The sequence below is a fragment of the Petromyzon marinus genome, unplaced genomic scaffold (genome assembly GCF_048934315.1).
Source record: "Petromyzon marinus isolate PM22_M1 ecotype Great Lakes invasive population unplaced genomic scaffold, UKy_Petmar_22M1.pri1.0 PM_Scaffold_23, whole genome shotgun sequence".
NCBI classification, from domain to species: domain Eukaryota; kingdom Metazoa; phylum Chordata; class Hyperoartia; order Petromyzontiformes; family Petromyzontidae; genus Petromyzon; species Petromyzon marinus.
The window spans coordinates 1,071,555-1,088,590 of record NW_027423202.1 but is presented as its reverse complement, the minus strand read 5'-3'; the positions used below and the strand labels follow the sequence as shown (position 1 = coordinate 1,088,590).

Here is a 17,036-nt window from a genome sequence, read left to right as displayed (position 1 = left end):
ACCCCTTCATTTCATGTTCTCGCCTTCACGTAACTTTTTTCACATATATGTATGAAGATATCTAGGCTCGCTGGTCTCGTCATGAAACTGCAATGAAAAAGCACCAGGGGAGGCAGCTATCACATCTGCCTCAGTGACGGGGACGTATCTAACACGCCCCCCTCAGTTAGGACACGCCCGCTCAGTGAGGCCACGCCCCCTCCGTAAGGCCATGCCCCCCTCAGTGTCTGAATCAGGCCCTGACACTAGCCAGTGCCTCACCAGCCATTGACCTCACCTCACATCACTGCACTACAGATTCCCAAACCATCCACACAGAACTCGTGAACGGAACTCTCCTGGTTGTCCCTCATCTCAACCCCCCCCCCCCCCTCTTTTCAACTTTATGCAATTTCCTACTCTGTCACACGCACTTTCACACTCTACATTTCATTCTCACGTTCACTCTCTCACTCTGTCCCTCACATTATCTCTCCCACTTTCACCATCACCATCACATTCACTCTCATACTCAATCTCTCTCTAAATCACTCTTTCACTCACTCTCACACTCACTCACATTATCTTTCCCACTCACTTGCATACTCACTGTCTCACTCTCATTCTCACACTCACTATCTACTCACACTCACTGTCTCACTCAATCTCTGATTCACTTTCACACTCAACATCACACTCACTCTCGATCTCTCATGCAAACTGTTCAATATAACACTCACTAACTCTTACACACACTCACTCTCACTGACACTCACTCTCCCACTCACTCTGACAATCACATTCACAAACTTTATCACTCAAATCTCACTCACCAGTTACACCACGAATGGTTGGTGGGACACGTGGCCACTCGTTGAGTGGGAGGGGTCTGAGGGTCTGACGCAACAGAGACAGAGGGGCGTGGCCATAACCGTGGAGGTTAGTGACGTCACTGCACACGTGACTCCAGTGTAGTGAGACGTGCAGAGAAGGTAGCAGCACTAGCAGTACAAAGAGCCGAGCTCTTGTTGCTATTCTTTATGGGGAGTGGAGACGAGGAGGAGGGTGCACAGTGAGACTCACGCTCACTCACACACTGTCCGACTCGCTGTTTCACTCTCAACCTCTGTCTCACACTCACTGTATCACTCTCACATTCACTCTCACACTAACTCACTATCACACTCACTCTCTTACGCTCCCACTCAATAACTCACAAGCATTCACTCTCATGCTCACATTCACTATCTTGCTCATACTCATTGTCTCACTCGCTCACTCACATGCACTCTCACACACACTTTTACTCTCCTCACACTCTCTCACATTCACTTTCACACTAACTCTCAAACTCATTCACACTATCTCACTTACACTGTCTCTCACTGAATCTCACTCACACTCTGGCACTCTCCAACTCATTCTCTCACTCTAACTCACTCTCACACTCTTACTCTCCCGCTCAATAACTCTTACAAGCATTAACTTTCACACTCACTAATTCACACTCACTCAATCACTCACTTTATCATGCTCCCACTCACTCTCATTAACTCCCCCACTCATTTTCACATTCATTCACACTCACTCACACTCATTCTCACTCACTCAATCTGTCTCACTCGCACACACTCACTTACTATCACACTCACTGTAACTCTCACTCACGTTCACACACATTCACTGACACTAACTCTCACTTTACCATGCACTCTCACAACATCAATCTCAAACTAACTTTCACACTCACTCTCACACCCCCTCACACACTGAATCTCACACTCACTAACTCTCAAACTCACTCACATTTATTATCAATAACTCATGCTCACTCACTAACTCTGATACTCACCTTCACACTATCTCAAACTCATGCACTTTCACACTTGCTCTCACTATCTCACTAACTCTAAAACTCACGCACTCTCACACTCAATCTAATCCTTACAAACTCTCACACTCACGCTCACTCACTCTCTCATAATCACTTTATACTTTCATGCTCACTATCAGTCACACAGGGTCGGCATCGTACCCACAACTTCCTGCATCCAGACTAATAGTCTACTGGTCGACTCATGGAACACTGGTAGACTACTAGTCCACTGGTAGACTCATGCACATGGACAACTGCCACTGGGAGTTCCCAATGGCTGGACCACATAGCAACTTCGCCCCATATTTCCAAAGCCTGGCCTTCCTCACTGTGGAACCCAGGCCCTCAGCGATGTTGGCTCATTGCTCACTTACTGCACTTTCTCCAACAGATTGCTAAAGTTTTGATTTAAAGCTTCCGTGACTGCAGTAATTCATATTCTTAGTTCTTTCGGTAAAGTCACGTTGAAGGGAAACAATAAAATATATATAAAACAATACAAATTCTCACGACGTTTTTATTGTTTTATATATATTTTATTATTTTATTGTTTCCCTTCAACGTGACTTTACCGAAAGAACTAAGAATATAAGATTGCTAAAGGTTATACCGGGTGACCTGCATCTTTGTCTGTGTGTGTAGATGGCCAAGGCTGAATCGAAGGTGGGCTCCAGGAGCGGCGTGCAATGGAGTGCGCTGCCCACATCGGACGGCGTTGCCATCGCCAGTAGTAAAACCCCACGAGGTGATAGATATGATTAGAGAAGTCATGGTGGGGGACGTCATGGTGGCCATAGTTGAAAACAAAAACAAGCATGTGAATGGTTATGGAATAAAAATGTTGTGAGGCAGAGTGGCACAGCAGGAACACTCCTCGTGCATTTCTCTTTGGAGTCGGGATGATCTCCCCCTGCTCTGCATAGGATTCCTCCAGGCTCTCCAGTTTCCTCCACACAGCGAAAGAAAATTATTAACACATCCCAATGCTAAAAAAACAGTGTTGGTGATTATATGCAGTCCAGGCACTCAGTGGAGCTTTCTTGGGTAAACAAGCATCGTATATTTTATTATCATTTCAGCAGGAAGGGCCCAATAAGCAGCCACGTTATGTTTCATGGGTGTCCTGCGATCGTTTGGATGTTAAACAAGTCTTCATGTCAAAAGCGCGGTTACATAGGTGGTGATACCAAATTTGTCATTAGTCTGTTCTTCACATGTTACAGGAATACGGAATTGGTTAAAAATCAAATGGGAAAAAAAACCACTACATTGCTTAATGAACAAATTAAAGAAACGAAAACGTTTTATTTAACAAAACAATATTAAAACAATAGTACAGTATTAATCATCATCATTGTTCTTATGTTTGCAGAAATCTTGAAGCTCTTTGGGGATTTCCTGACCCCCACCGAGAGAAGCGAGGTCCTCACCGTGAATAACATCTGGTATTTCGGCGTCCATAACAAAGGCGTTGGCACCCAGAACCATGGCTACGATGATGTCTACAACCATTATGTCTCGGTACGGCTCTCCTCAGGGCACGTAACAAGTGGAGAACATACAAAGTCTGCACACTGACAAACACCATGATCATCTGCAGAACAGGCGGACAACATACCCGACACATTCACACAATCACTCTTACACATGCCATACAAAATATTGCATCCATACTCAGTGACTGAATGAGCAGTGACTGGATCAGTATACTTAGTTGATGTGATTGCTCCGCAGGTCGAGCATGAGCACCTCAATTTCCGGTATGAGGTGCTGAAGAAGGTGGTCGGACCTTACAGCCAGATCTTCAAATGCCGTGACCACAAGACCAACACCCGAGTGGCTGTGAAGATGTGGAGACAGTCATTCAGGTAAGACTTCACAATGGCTTGCATGGAGAAAGCAGGACAGTAAATCAATTCGATCTTTACGTGGGTAGTGTTATGGTGCTCATATGTGTGGGTTTTCTCTGGATTTATGTTTAACTTCTTTCGCGCCGTACGTAGCCCACTGTATTAATCGCAGGTGTGATGAAGGACAACTGTCTTTTAGAGCGAGCGACATACTGCGTGTTACAAGGGTCACTTCTTGTAATTAATATGAAGCTGTGGATTTCCGCTGTGCAGTGCTGAGGAAGACCACAGCCAGTGGATGGAGTACCACATCTTGCTCCAACTTCAGGGCTGGGCTAATGATGATGTCAACGTTGTCAGAATCCTCGACTTTTTCACCTTCAGGGGTCACAACTGCCTCGTCATGCAGCTCATACCGAAGTACGTACCCCGCTGTCTGAGCAGCTCAACAGAGACATGCAAAGCTGGCTGCTCCACTCCATTTTCACCTCCAGACTTGCTCATTTTTCTACAGCCACGCCAACAACCGGCAGTGTGGCGGCAGTGGTAACACTCGTGCATCATACCAAGAGGTTGGTTTCGATTGCTGACTCGGATATAAGTGTCTGTGTGGAGTTTGTTCTCCCCTTGTTCTGCATAGAATTCCTCTGCATTCTCCGGATTCCTCCAATAGCAAAACACTCGCACACAATTTAACTGGCATCCGACAAATTTGCCAATTCTGAGGAAATACCTTAAAATGACTCAGTTGGGATTACACATAGGAACAATGTCACCCCGACAGGAGAACTTGGCAGGACCCTCGGGAAAATGTGTTTACATTTAGTGAGGCTTCCATATGATAAACGAGTATAATAATTGTTATTGTTGACTCAGCCCTTTACAGGATGGCACTGACTTTGTGTTGTTGTCTCTTTGACAGAAGACGTCTGTTAAGTGCCGTTGATTGCACGGCACCCCAGCACATGGAGATGACAATGGTGAAACTCTTCACCAAGTCCATTCTCAAATTCCTCATTCAACTCCATGCAAAGGGAATCGTGCATGGGGACATCAAGCCGGTGAGTGGAGACCACGTTCAGCGCAACTGCAGCATTAATTTGAGTTCCCGTTCGGGGCTCGTCCTCGTAAAACCTAGACCCATTGATCAAAGCGTTAATGCATCCACTCTGTCCAACTGTCAATAGCTGCGGGTCATGATAACTGTCGTACAGAGGGTTATGTATGGGTGAAACTTAAGTTTAAAGGTTGTTTGCTATTAGGGACTCGCAAAAGAGAAAACCAGACACGTCAAAACAAAGCAATGCCCAAATCAAGGAGACACAAACCAGTGCAAGTAAAAGGAGGCTTTGCAAATAAGCAGCTGTGCTTTAACCTGACAACTGCCCACCTGTCTTCATGCTGCTCATGCGCATGAGACTGCGTTACCAACTTCATGCATGTGCATGCTTCTGCCTAACTCACACTCACAGCTACAAGCTCCGTTCGGCCCTCTTGTAACAATCGTTATTCAGGTATGATAAGAGCGCCCTCTTTAACGCCGGGTACCCAAGAGTGCTCTACATGAGATTATCGATTGGCATCATCTTATCTAAATACATTTGAATTGGCACCCCATCGGCAGCCGTGAAAACCTTTTCTTGAGTCGCTATGAATAACCTTGGAAAAAGCATGTCATCTCCAATTCCCCTTTTAATATTTATTATGGTAATTTTGCTACATGATCAATCTTCTGCAGGCTGAATAGTTGTGCATGCCTGTAATTCAGCACTGTAGAGCCGCAGGTTGGTGGATCACACCAATGGTGTGAAACATCATCTGTGGCCCCTCCTCCTGCCTCAGAGTGGTTCTCGCTCTTCCAGATAGAGTGAATACTGCGTGGCATTGGCGTATTACAAGTTGACATTATTATCATAACCTCTGAATGTGAATATCTTCTGCTGCCCATCGTCTAGAGGAACATGTCGATTAAAGAGCCTGGGACAGGGACCATCCGGATGATGAGTTTTGAAAACAGCTTTTTGGTGGGACGCCAACGTGAGTCGTGAGTGTGTGGCTGAGTGTGAGAATGTGTGTTTATGCAGTTTGAGGAGAAGTAGTGTAGTGTTTATATTCTTTGGTTCTTTCGGTAAAGTCACGTAGAATGAGAATAAAATAATAAATTGATCAAATAAAATAACACAATAATATTCTCACGACGTTTTGGCCACAACACAAGCGGCCTTCATCAGGTGAAGGGCCGAAACGTCGTGAGAATATTATTGAGTTATTTTATTTTATCAATTTATTATTTTATTCTCATTCTACGTGACTTCACCGAAAGAACCAAAGAATATGAATCCTTGCAGTCACGAAAGCTTTAAATCGAGTAGTGTAGTGGTTAGCACACTGCATTACGAAACTGGCGACCCAGGTTCGAGTGGCGGTTTTCTGAACCGGTCATGGGCCTCCCCTAGGTAGACTCAGTCTCAAATGAGTACCTGGTGTGGTGTGTAAACAATGCCACTCAGGAGACAAAGGCGGCCAGGCACGGTGCAGGTCACCCACCCCCTTCAAGTGTCGTTCCAGACTTCATAGGTGGTCACTAATTGCACTTGCCCCAACAATGTCTAAGGCTACACGGGGGAACTTTTCTTTGTTTATGCAGTGAGGAACCGTAGTGTTGGGGTTAGTCGACAGCACTACAATCCTGGTGACTGGAGTAAAATGCGCGTTCGTGAATATCTGAACCAGTCGTGGGCATCCCCTAGGTCGACTCAGCCATAAATGAGTACCATGTGCGGTGCCTAGGCACCACCACTTTAGGAGACAAAGGTGGATGGGCGTGGTGCTGGCCACCCATCCTCGTGTGTGTTGTTCAGGCCTTCATTAGGTGCTCGCTAAAAGCAAATTCCAGAGAAATTTGTTAAAGGCTATATGGGGACGTTTTGTGTGTGTGCGTGTACACGTGTTTGCATCTCTGCGCCTGTGTGTGTGCATGTGTCTAGACCTATGGGTGATTACATGTGTTTTTATACTTGTTTTTTTGTGCCTGTGTGTTGCTGTTAAAGGCTATATTTGTGATATTTGTCTTTTGTAATTCACAGATTCACAGATTTTTTGTTCCCACGCGTACCTTGCCCCAGAGGCGTACCTGGGCCACACGTCATCTTTCCCGATTGACATGTGGGGACTGGGTTGTACAGTGGCCGAGTTGGCTACCGGACGCATCCTCTTTCCGGCCATCAACAAACACGACCAGCTCCCGTGTTATATGGAGGTATTGCCCACACAGCAGTAACACTGACAATTCCGTTATTGTCATCAATTTCACGACCAATTTGCTCTTGAAATTGCCCAACTCAGTCATTGCTTTAAAGCTTTCGTGACTGCAATGATTCATCTTCTTTGGTTCTTTCGGTAAAGTCACGTAGAATGATAATAAAATAATAAATTGATAAAATAAAATATTATATAAAAATGTTATTGTGTTATTTTATTTTATCAATTTATTATTTTATTATCATTCTACGTGACTTTACTGAAAGAACCAAAGAAGATCAGTCATTGCTTCTAACCACGTTCACTTCTCAGCGAGTATTTCCGCATCAAGGGTATTAACATAATCTTCAAAATTGGTATGACCAATAGAACATGCGACAGGAAATAGTTACTTACAATTCCCTGAGCAGACCACTTAAGTCGTCTCTTCTGTGAGAAAGAGGCATACAAGTGCTCGCGACTGGTTGCAGGGTTGTCCACACACAAGCTACTGAGTTGCATTCAACCGCGTGACAGAACCAATTACTCAGGCGTAGACCCGTCAAGGTAACCGTGAGCAGAACGCATAGATTTTTAGAGCTGTTGTTATGACTCGTGATAGATTATTGCGTGAGGCCACGGATTGGCCACATGTAACCCCAAAACCACCTGCAAACAATTTGAATTGTCAGATGAACAAGCATTTATCGCGCCAATTATTGTTGTTTCATCTCAACTGCTTGTAATGAAGACAATTGTCACAACCATATAAGCAATTTCAAATGAAGCCACGGGACCCATAACCTCCGCTGTGAATGAGGCAGATGGTGCATAGTATTTTGTGGTTTAATACCGCAGGAAAGACCAGGGCAGTCACTGGGATTGATCGGTGAACTTCTGCAATGTGCTGCGTACGCGGTTTTGCTGGGCCATGCCAATAACACTGCCGTGTGCCTGCATGCGAGAACCATCGGGAGTGGTAGCTGAGTGGTTAGCGCCCTGACCGTGTGGTGTTGAATGTTGGACCAGTCCTTGGCCTCTCAAATATCGACTCAGCATTAAATCAATACCTAGAGTGATTTGTAAAATAGCTACTGCGGTGTGGCCTTGGGTGCTGTGCCATCATCAGTAGGTGCTCACAGACAAAACATGCCACACAAGTGTGTCAATACTGTATGGGTGATCATTGTCTCTTTGTAAATTGTGTGTAGACCCTCGGGATGCCTCCTCAGAATTTGATTGATGGCGCGCCTGGGAGAAACAAGTACTTTGGTGAGTGAAGGGGCGAGCGGGGGAAGCGCGTTAAGTTTGAGGCAGAGCTGCGTCTGTTAAGAGTTTAGTGGTGCATTACTTTGTATAGTTAACTACTTCCACACGTGTTTTTGCAGTCAATATAATTCGTAATGCTTTTTTGGGGAAGGGTTAGGCCTCATGGTGATCTGCCCAAATTTGTGTCATTAAGGCTCTCCACCACCTGACACAGGCAAGCAAATTAAAGTACCATGAAGTGCAAGCGATTAAAGAGACGCCAGTTGTGACTAGTAATCATTATTTTAGTAGAATCATCTGTAATGTGAAGGGCAATGCTCAAAACCACGTTTAGCAATCAGATCGGACGTTTTTGGGAAGCTGCAGATGCAAGGAGACATTTCCTCCCTCACCTGCAATGTAGAAGGTCGTCGCGTGGATCCCCACCCTGGCTGCTGTACATTGCGGTACCATATCCTCTCCCCTTTGCCTGGTCGCCTCTGAAGAAGAGGCAATAGTTCAGTGGGCTTTACCTGGTAAAAAATAATGTTTTGTTTGAAAGAGATTAAATCACAGTTAAAATAGCTCTACTTTCTTTACCTCTAGGATTTATCATAGTTAATAATTATTGATTGCACTTGGTATTTGCGCTATCATTCTTAGAATGCAAAGCTATCACAAAGGAAGGTGCCTGCTGTTTTTCACAGACACCAACTGCAGTCATTTCACAGTAGCGGGCATAACGCCAGCACAGTAATTTTATTACTTCACAAGGTCTGTAATGTCCCATTTTAAATCAAACAGCGCAAAGTAACCAGGGCGGCTTGCAGAATTTGAACCATGAACTTCTGCAACAAGCGGTCAAAGCACTCCCACTGATCTATGTCAGAGCACTAAAAGATTTTGTTTCTGCGCTGTGGGTGTACCAGGGTGCTGTGGTTTGTTGTGATGTTTAACCTGGTCTGCATCATTCCTGCAGATGGTTCGGGGATGTCTTTGATGTCCGGACAAAGCAGGGTCCCAGGCAGTCACCCCCTCTACCTGGCACTCGGGAGCCAGGACTCGGAGTTCCACGACTTCATTAGCCGCTGCCTGGAGTAAGAACACACCCCCGCCCCCACCATACCACCGAGAGGTTTTCCCATTCAGTCACCTGGTAAAAAGAAAAGCGTTTAATAGTTTAACATCACTGGCGAACGATCACTAGCTCCAACCTTTATTCTGATTATTCTTCATCTTCTAAGCCATGTCTCCCATTAAACACCATTGTCCATAGTCTTGCATGTAAAAAAAGCACTGACATAGAGACCCACAGACTCACATACTTACATGGTCCATGCACGTGTAGTGACTCAGTCGGAGACAGGGTTCTTAAGGGACCTTCCTTATTCCACACGTCAGGAAACCACATGTGCCCCGCGTGCATACGCACTAGTCACACATCCATGTTCTTGAAGGTACTACCTAGCTGGAACAGTCTGCAGGCTGTCTAGCTTGCGGCGTCTAAGGTGGTCGGAGACGGCACCGAAGAAGGTGACGAACGGCGACACGGCGAAGGGATCCACTTCCAGCAACAGCCCCGAGCTCCGGTCCCGGGCCCCCTTTTATTCCCCTGGCGTGGTCTCGCCCCGCCCTTGCACCGCCCTCTTTCTCGAACCTACTAGCGGGTTCTCAGGCTTCCAGATCGATTTATTCCTGGGCTTCCCTTTAAATCTCCCTCTGCTGACGTGTGTACTGCCCCCTGCTGCCTCTGCCGCTTCCTCGTCAGCAGCCCGCGTTATTACACTACACACGTAAAGAGAGACCCATATACTGTCATACACTCACATGGTCCATACCAATATCCGCCATTGGCCCCGAAGTGTGTGAGTTCCTCACACAATCCAGCCTGGTTAAACCTAGGATGGATCGAAGGAAGGCCAGCCTAAACGTCCCTAACAGGCACAGATGTTCCTTTAGAGGGGTCCACGTTTCACAAGCATCGAGAAGAGAGGGCATAACTGTGCCCGAGAAGATCTGAAGCTTCGTATGGAGCGACAAACTAGGTAGCTTCCAAACAGCATTGCTCAGCCGATAAATAAACGCCGAAATACTGCTGATTCAGAGTGAAACCTCTGCTGTCGAACCAGAGCTGGCCATAAGCACACTGGCCAGGTTTGGGAAACTCTCCACTCTCTCCACAACTGTTCCATGACAAACAGGGAGCTGAGGGTGTGGAATATTTTATGATACAAAATACCCAGGCAAGTGCTTAGTTTTGGTGCAACTGATGGTAAGACCACACCTCTCAGTAGTACACTCCAGGTTCAACATCTGTGCTTCTAACTTCGCCTCTGAGTGAGCAGCAATCACCAGATGAGCATACATAACTTGGTTGACCAATAGGGAGCCATTACTCGACCCCACCCAGGCATCGATCAGCCACATTAAATAATGTGGGAGGCAGAGGACATCCCGTTCGCACCCCAAGGTAAACAGGGAATGGCTCTGACTTCTGGCCACATAGCTTCACCTGAGATTGCCCACCATCATGAAGGCCCTTAATGTCCACACACTTACATAGAGACCCACAAACTTGCATACACTTACATCAGCCATACATTTACAAATACATAGACAAATAGACTCACATGCACTGACGTGTCCATACACATATAAAGACCCAGACTCATACACTCACATGGTCTATACACTTATAGAAACCAATAGACTCACACTCTTACATGAAAGCCCTTAAAAGGAACATATATCGATATATGTATATCATGTATGTGGAGGGGGCTCGGTGAAGGATGCCACTGGGCAACGCCAGGCTACACGTACCTTGAGGCTACTGGACAGTTGTAAGCATTGACCCTCCAACAACAATTGAGGGTGGTGGAGCGATGTTCACAATGACGGACCACCAGGGGGAAAAATACATCAAGGTGGCACAGTGGGGAGAACAGAAGGTTCATCTGCCAGTCATCACCAATAGTGGAGGATTTATGCTTCTCCCTTTTTTATATAGTCAGGTCCTGCAATTTTTTTTAAATCAGGGCTCTATGACACAATCAGCCACTATTGAGTCATGACATAGCCAACATCGTGGCGTATACGTTAGATTATTGCAACTCACTAGTCTACGGGACGTCTGCAAAAAGCATTAGGAAGCTGCAGCATGTACAATATTCTTTGCAAGATCCAACCATGTCCGTCCAGTGTTCACGGAGCTGCATTGGATTACACTTGCTAAACGAATACATCACACTCAATACACACAAAGTGCTTACCACAAATGAACCACAAATGAACCACAACACCACTGGGGCAATTAACTTTTAAATATAGATTGAAAACTACTTTTTTAAAACTCATGATTGAATGTAGTTTGTTGTCCTTCACCCGTACCTGCAATTGGCACGGTTGGCTATGTATGGTGCGAAATAAGTTGAACATACACACGTAAGTTAATGGACACAGTAAGAGAAAAAAATGCACGTAAATACTTACATCATTATCACCCTTGCCACGTGTGCCATATATTTCTATGTGTCTCAACAGATGGGATCCAGCTCTGCGGATGACACCAGCAGAGGCACTGGCGCACAGCTGGCTGAGGGATGAGGAAATTCCGAGGGATGAGGAAATTCCGAGGGACGAGGAAGTGCCGAGTCAGTGTGTCCCTGTTGTGGACACATCAATCCACTCAGAGGCATCCGCCAAGGAGGAGACTAGACAGTGGGGTGAACCCCTGCAGAAAGAGAAGAAGTCACGTCTGGTTCGAGCATACAGGGCCGTATGCTCATTCTTCCGTGGCTTTAAGAAATGCACCGCATGCGACCGTAATGCTCATCCTGGGCGCGTACACATTCCACACACCGTATACACACACGCTCGCCTAAGCGAATACACGAGCAACTTCCGGTGCTAGCATCAATATCAGATCCCATCTCCTGAGTTTTTTACCTCCCACACATGTAGAATGAAACCCCTCTTAACGACGGTAATTGGTTACATGAATATGGTCATTAAGTAAGTTGGTAATTAAACAAGTACAGTCGACCCTTCCACATCGCGGGGGTTAGCGGTGCAGGCCCCGCGATCTGGAAAAACCAAGTTAAATGTTTTGGTCCCTTTGGTGAGCGAAGCAAGCACCTCCAGTTACTAAACTTTTCAAATTATCTCTACATGTTCAGCCTTTGCGTGTCGTCTGCTGGCTTTTGAGTTCTTTTAGCAAACTTAACTTTTTACAAAATGTAACTTTAAAAAAGAAATTGTGTATATTTATGGTATTGAAAGATACAATAGATTAATATTATACAGTACTGTACATATATTTTATGGATTTATGAGTCCCTAAACTTTTTGTGTCGTCTGCTGACCTTCGCGTGTCATCTGTGGCTTTCGCAAAAACTCCCCAAAAATTCCCATTTTATTTCTTATAACGACCCTGCAATATATTGAAACCGCAATGGGGAAAGTCGCGGTGCAGAAGGGTCGACTATAATTTGGTCATTAGGCAAGTATAGGAAAAACATGTTAAAGGCTTAATTTGTTTCCATAGCATCAAAAGTTACCCCTTTTCCACCCATAAAACATACTTTATAACGTTTAACAAATGTATATTATCAAATAAAGTTACTAACCACATGATAAACACATAATATTAGAAGAAACATGGTTAATTCATTAATATTCCATTGTAATAGAAAATCAACAAAGTTGCATGATAAAGCGAGACGAATACAGCAATATTGTATAGAGTAAAACACAGTCCGCGATGACACGCGAGATGCGTATGCAGGCTGAACAATGACTGAGGTGCATGGGTAGCAGCTAGATTCGCCTTGCGTGATCTTATGCCGAGGCAGCCATACAACCGCTTATTCCAACTCGCACGGCATAGTTCTATTCACTCAATCGCGTTTATCCAATTCTCATCCGCGTCATAAAAAGAATGTGTTCCTTAATACAATATTTGCGTGATGAAAACATGCTTTATAGCAGAACTGACTGTACACACTACACACACCACACACATGGGACTAGCCCATTAGTGTAGTTAGCCCTAAGCTGGGCCCTGCCATCCTGGTTTTCATCCGGGCAGTCCTCAGAGGATGACCTCGCCACGGTTTCCAGGACATGGAAGGGCATAGCTGAACCAGCATTTGAGAGCTGAGGTGGCCTGGTGATATCACAGATGAAGCCAAAAAGGGCAAGTACCAAGGCCACCTGTTAACAGTTAAGATTAATTTTATTCATAGTTATATAAGTACCATTGTTGGTTTAAAAGACGTAATAAAAATACAATATTCGTAACATCGTTTCAAACTCGTCTGTATGTCATGCAACTCGGAGTTCACATGAGCGGGGGAGGGGACGGGGAGGGGTCTGGGTCTTGACTTCACCGACTCCCCCTTGAAACCCACGGTGGGACTTGTGCCTCATCATGCATAGAACGGTTCCACTCGGTGTGGACGCTGATGCACAGTGGCCCCGATGAGTCACTTTCGGCATGGTCTGATTAAGGGCCCTTGCAATCAATAAACTCAGCCTGTCGACTTGACTACCGCTATGATGTGTTTACACACATTACGTGGTGCAGTTTTTTCCTCTGGTCAAAGTGTCCATTACCTCTACCGCACCTTTGGGCCCCAGGTGCCTCCCAAAAACCTCTATCATCTACACACTGCAAAAATTAAGCCTCGAGACCTCATGCACCGCCCTGAACGTGTGGTTAAGATGGTGATGACTTTAATGTACACACGTGGACTTTCGATTAGTAAGGTTGGCTACGTATACTGCGAAAGAAGTTCAACATACATACGTGGGCAGAGTCAACCGGCCCTTTATGTTCATGCAGGGCGTTGGATGCTCACTTTAGTTTGGTAAACTTAGCATCCCACCAACTCCGAAAAAGCAAATACGCACACTCCCACCTCCTCTGATACTCTGTAACACTCGGCTTGCTATCAAGGCCGATGAAGACAAAGCATCAGAGGGCCTCTCTGGCTCACTTTAACCATTTGTTCTTACAAGTAAAACTCTGGACCGGTTTTAACATTCAGTGTCTCATCAAGAGTCAGGCTTGCTTGAACCATTTGTTCAGTTCCAGCAATACTCTGGACCGGTTTTGACTTTCATTGTCTCATCAGCAGCAGATTCACCTTCATCAGGCTCAATCGAGCCTGACTCTGCCGCTGATGAGAACCTGAACGTTGAAACTCGTGTGAAATGTGATTCTCATCGGGCCCCAGGCCCATGGTGTAAACCAATGCATGCCTGCAGCTCTTAGCATCCAATCTGCCTCTCTCCTGGCTTCTCTGTGAATGTGGTATGAAGAAGAAAGGAAGACCATTTCCCAAAACGTCGCCTATTGTGCCTACTGCATATTTTAATTCAGTCAAAGCCTCACATGCTACGCTATTATTGATGACATGGAGAAGGGTCATTGCAAAAAAAGTGACCAGTTCATTGGTTGATGGCGTCATTAGGTAAGGAGGGGACGGCTTCCCTGACGTGAAAAGAGTGCAGAACACTCAGTGCAAGAGAGAGACACAGACACAGAAATAAACACAGCGACACAGAATCATGAAGACACAAAAACACAGAGACACAGAAACACAGTCACAGTGGCAAAGAGAAATACAGAAAAACAGAGATACGTAAACACAAAAACACAGAAACACTGAGACACAGAAACAGTGACAGGGACACGGTCACGAGGAATACAAAAACACAGACACAAAGATAGAGAAACACATCGTGATGTGGCCGAAGACGATGGTGGTTGGTCATGGTGATGTGGATGATGGTTATGTGGATGAGGGTTATGTGGAGAATGCTGATGTGGCTGAAGATGATGTGGGTGGTCATGATGATGTGGATGATACTGATGTCGATGATGATGTAGATTATGATTATGATGTGGATAATAATGATGTTGGTGATGATGTCGATGATGATGTAGATGAAGATTATGATGTGGGTGATGATGTTGGTGATGATGTGGGTGAAATTAGATTCGAAGCTTTCGTGACTGCAGGAATTATGTGGTGCCACCACGGCGGAGTAGCTCCGTTGGGGACCGTGCCCACCACCGCGACACCACCCCTGGGGTGTGACAACGCCGACGTAGTGCACTTTGCCGCACCCCCCCCCCCCCCCCCCCCCGCACGAACGCCAGAAGGGGAGATCACCTGGCCGATAGGTTTTTTTCCAGAAGTCCCTAATGGGATTAAGTTTCATGGTTTCCTACGGCCGGAAATTTGGCCGATCTCCCCCCGTAGCTGACACGAACCGCAGCGCCGTGACCTGATATTAAAATCACGTAGTTGCGGCGGAGGCCGTAAAGCCACCACGGACGAAATTACACACGCGGCACGGGACGTGTGAACCACGAGATGCCTGTTGTTATAGATGGAATTAGGAACTGAATGCCCCTGATCATAGGTGAGCTCACGGATCCAAATGACAACAGGATAGGAGCATTCAGGCCTTTGAATGAGAAGGGCGACGAGGGGCGGAAGCATCTGAATGCCTTTTGTGCTAGATAAGGTCACAGGACGGAATGCCTTTGTTAGGATCAGGGATCTAGATAATAAATGGGTAAGAATATCCAACATCTGAATGGACTGGGCCACCTGGGGTGTGAGAACCACAGTGCGCCTTTATTATGAATGGGATTAGGGACTCGATGACAAGGAGATAAAAATAACGTGACCTCCGATTGGCCCGGGCAGCATAGGTTTCGAAAGCATCGGAGTGCCTTTTGTTATCAGTAAGCTAATAGACTCGAATATGAAAACGCACGGGCGATGATGTGTAGGGTCCGTGCAATATGTTTGGTGACAGGTAGGATAAAAAGGAGGTGAGGAGGACAGTAAAAAAGCCTTCTTCTGCAAAATCATCACGGTCCACGGGGCAGGAGGGTCAGCCGTTCGAGACGTCCGTGCGACGAGCCAAGCGCAGCTAGACTCAACCCTCTCCGGAGACGACTTACAGTATCGCCTTTCTACAGCGTTCAGCGCAACAGAGTGGAAGCAATCGTAAATAGAGGAGAGGTAAGTTTGGGCTATTGAATAGAGGGTAGAAAGCGGAGCTATAGGCAAGATAAGCTGAATCTGGGCTCCTCGAGTTATAGGTTAGGAGGGCCTGCTGACTCGCACAGACACTCGTAGTTAGCGCGATACTCGCGAGGAATAAAACCGCTAATAGAGGATAAAGATGTGTCGTGGTCGCTGTGAGTGCGAGGAGGGAGACGGAGTGTTTGGTGTTCGCATACCGGTACAAGTGTGTACAGTACTGTTTTGCGCTCGTGCGCATACGCGGCTGTTTGCGGCGGAAATGAGAGTGAAGAGTGCTTGGTGGTCGCGCGCACCCACAGGTTGTTTACATTGGGGCGGAGCGCTTAGCGTGCGCGTGCCTATGCGGCTGTTTACGGTGGTGTTTAGCGCTCGTGTGCCTGTACGACGGTGTTGTGGTCGCGTGCCTGCGCGATTGCTAATCGAGAAGCAGCGAGCTAAAGCGCCGAGCGCGCACGTATTCGCGCGACTGTTCGAACAGGCTCTTTAACTCAGAGCCAGCCGACCCTCCTCAATCGGCGACGCGCGCACGGCAAACGTCCCGCCCGCCCATCCGTTGACCCCAACCCCCTCGCGTGCGATTGGTGTACTGGGATGGGCAGGGGGTAGAGGCGCGTTTGTTATTACCGGTGCACGTGCAGCGGGGGTGGGAGGGAGACACGCACCGCGCAAGTCTGTTCACGGGCGGGAGTGAGTTTTTACGGGCGAACGCGCTCCTCGCGGTACACCGCCTCGCAGCGCACCGCTAGTGTAAAGCGACGCGCCCTACCCATCGGT

The 17,036-nt window shown here is 46.4% G+C and overlaps 1 long non-coding RNA gene across 1 annotated transcript; it reads right to left on the bottom strand.

Annotated features, from left to right (window-relative positions):
- Positions 1-2,891: 2,891 nt before the first annotated feature.
- LOC142922947 (uncharacterized) lies at positions 2,892-15,302 on the bottom strand. Its single transcript, XR_012940440.1, has 3 exons — positions 11,686-15,302; positions 9,151-9,346; positions 2,892-8,693 (listed from the first exon to the last, which is right to left on the bottom strand). It is a non-coding gene; the product is annotated as an uncharacterized LOC142922947 (long non-coding RNA).
- Between the last annotated feature and the right edge of the window lie 1,734 nt (positions 15,303-17,036).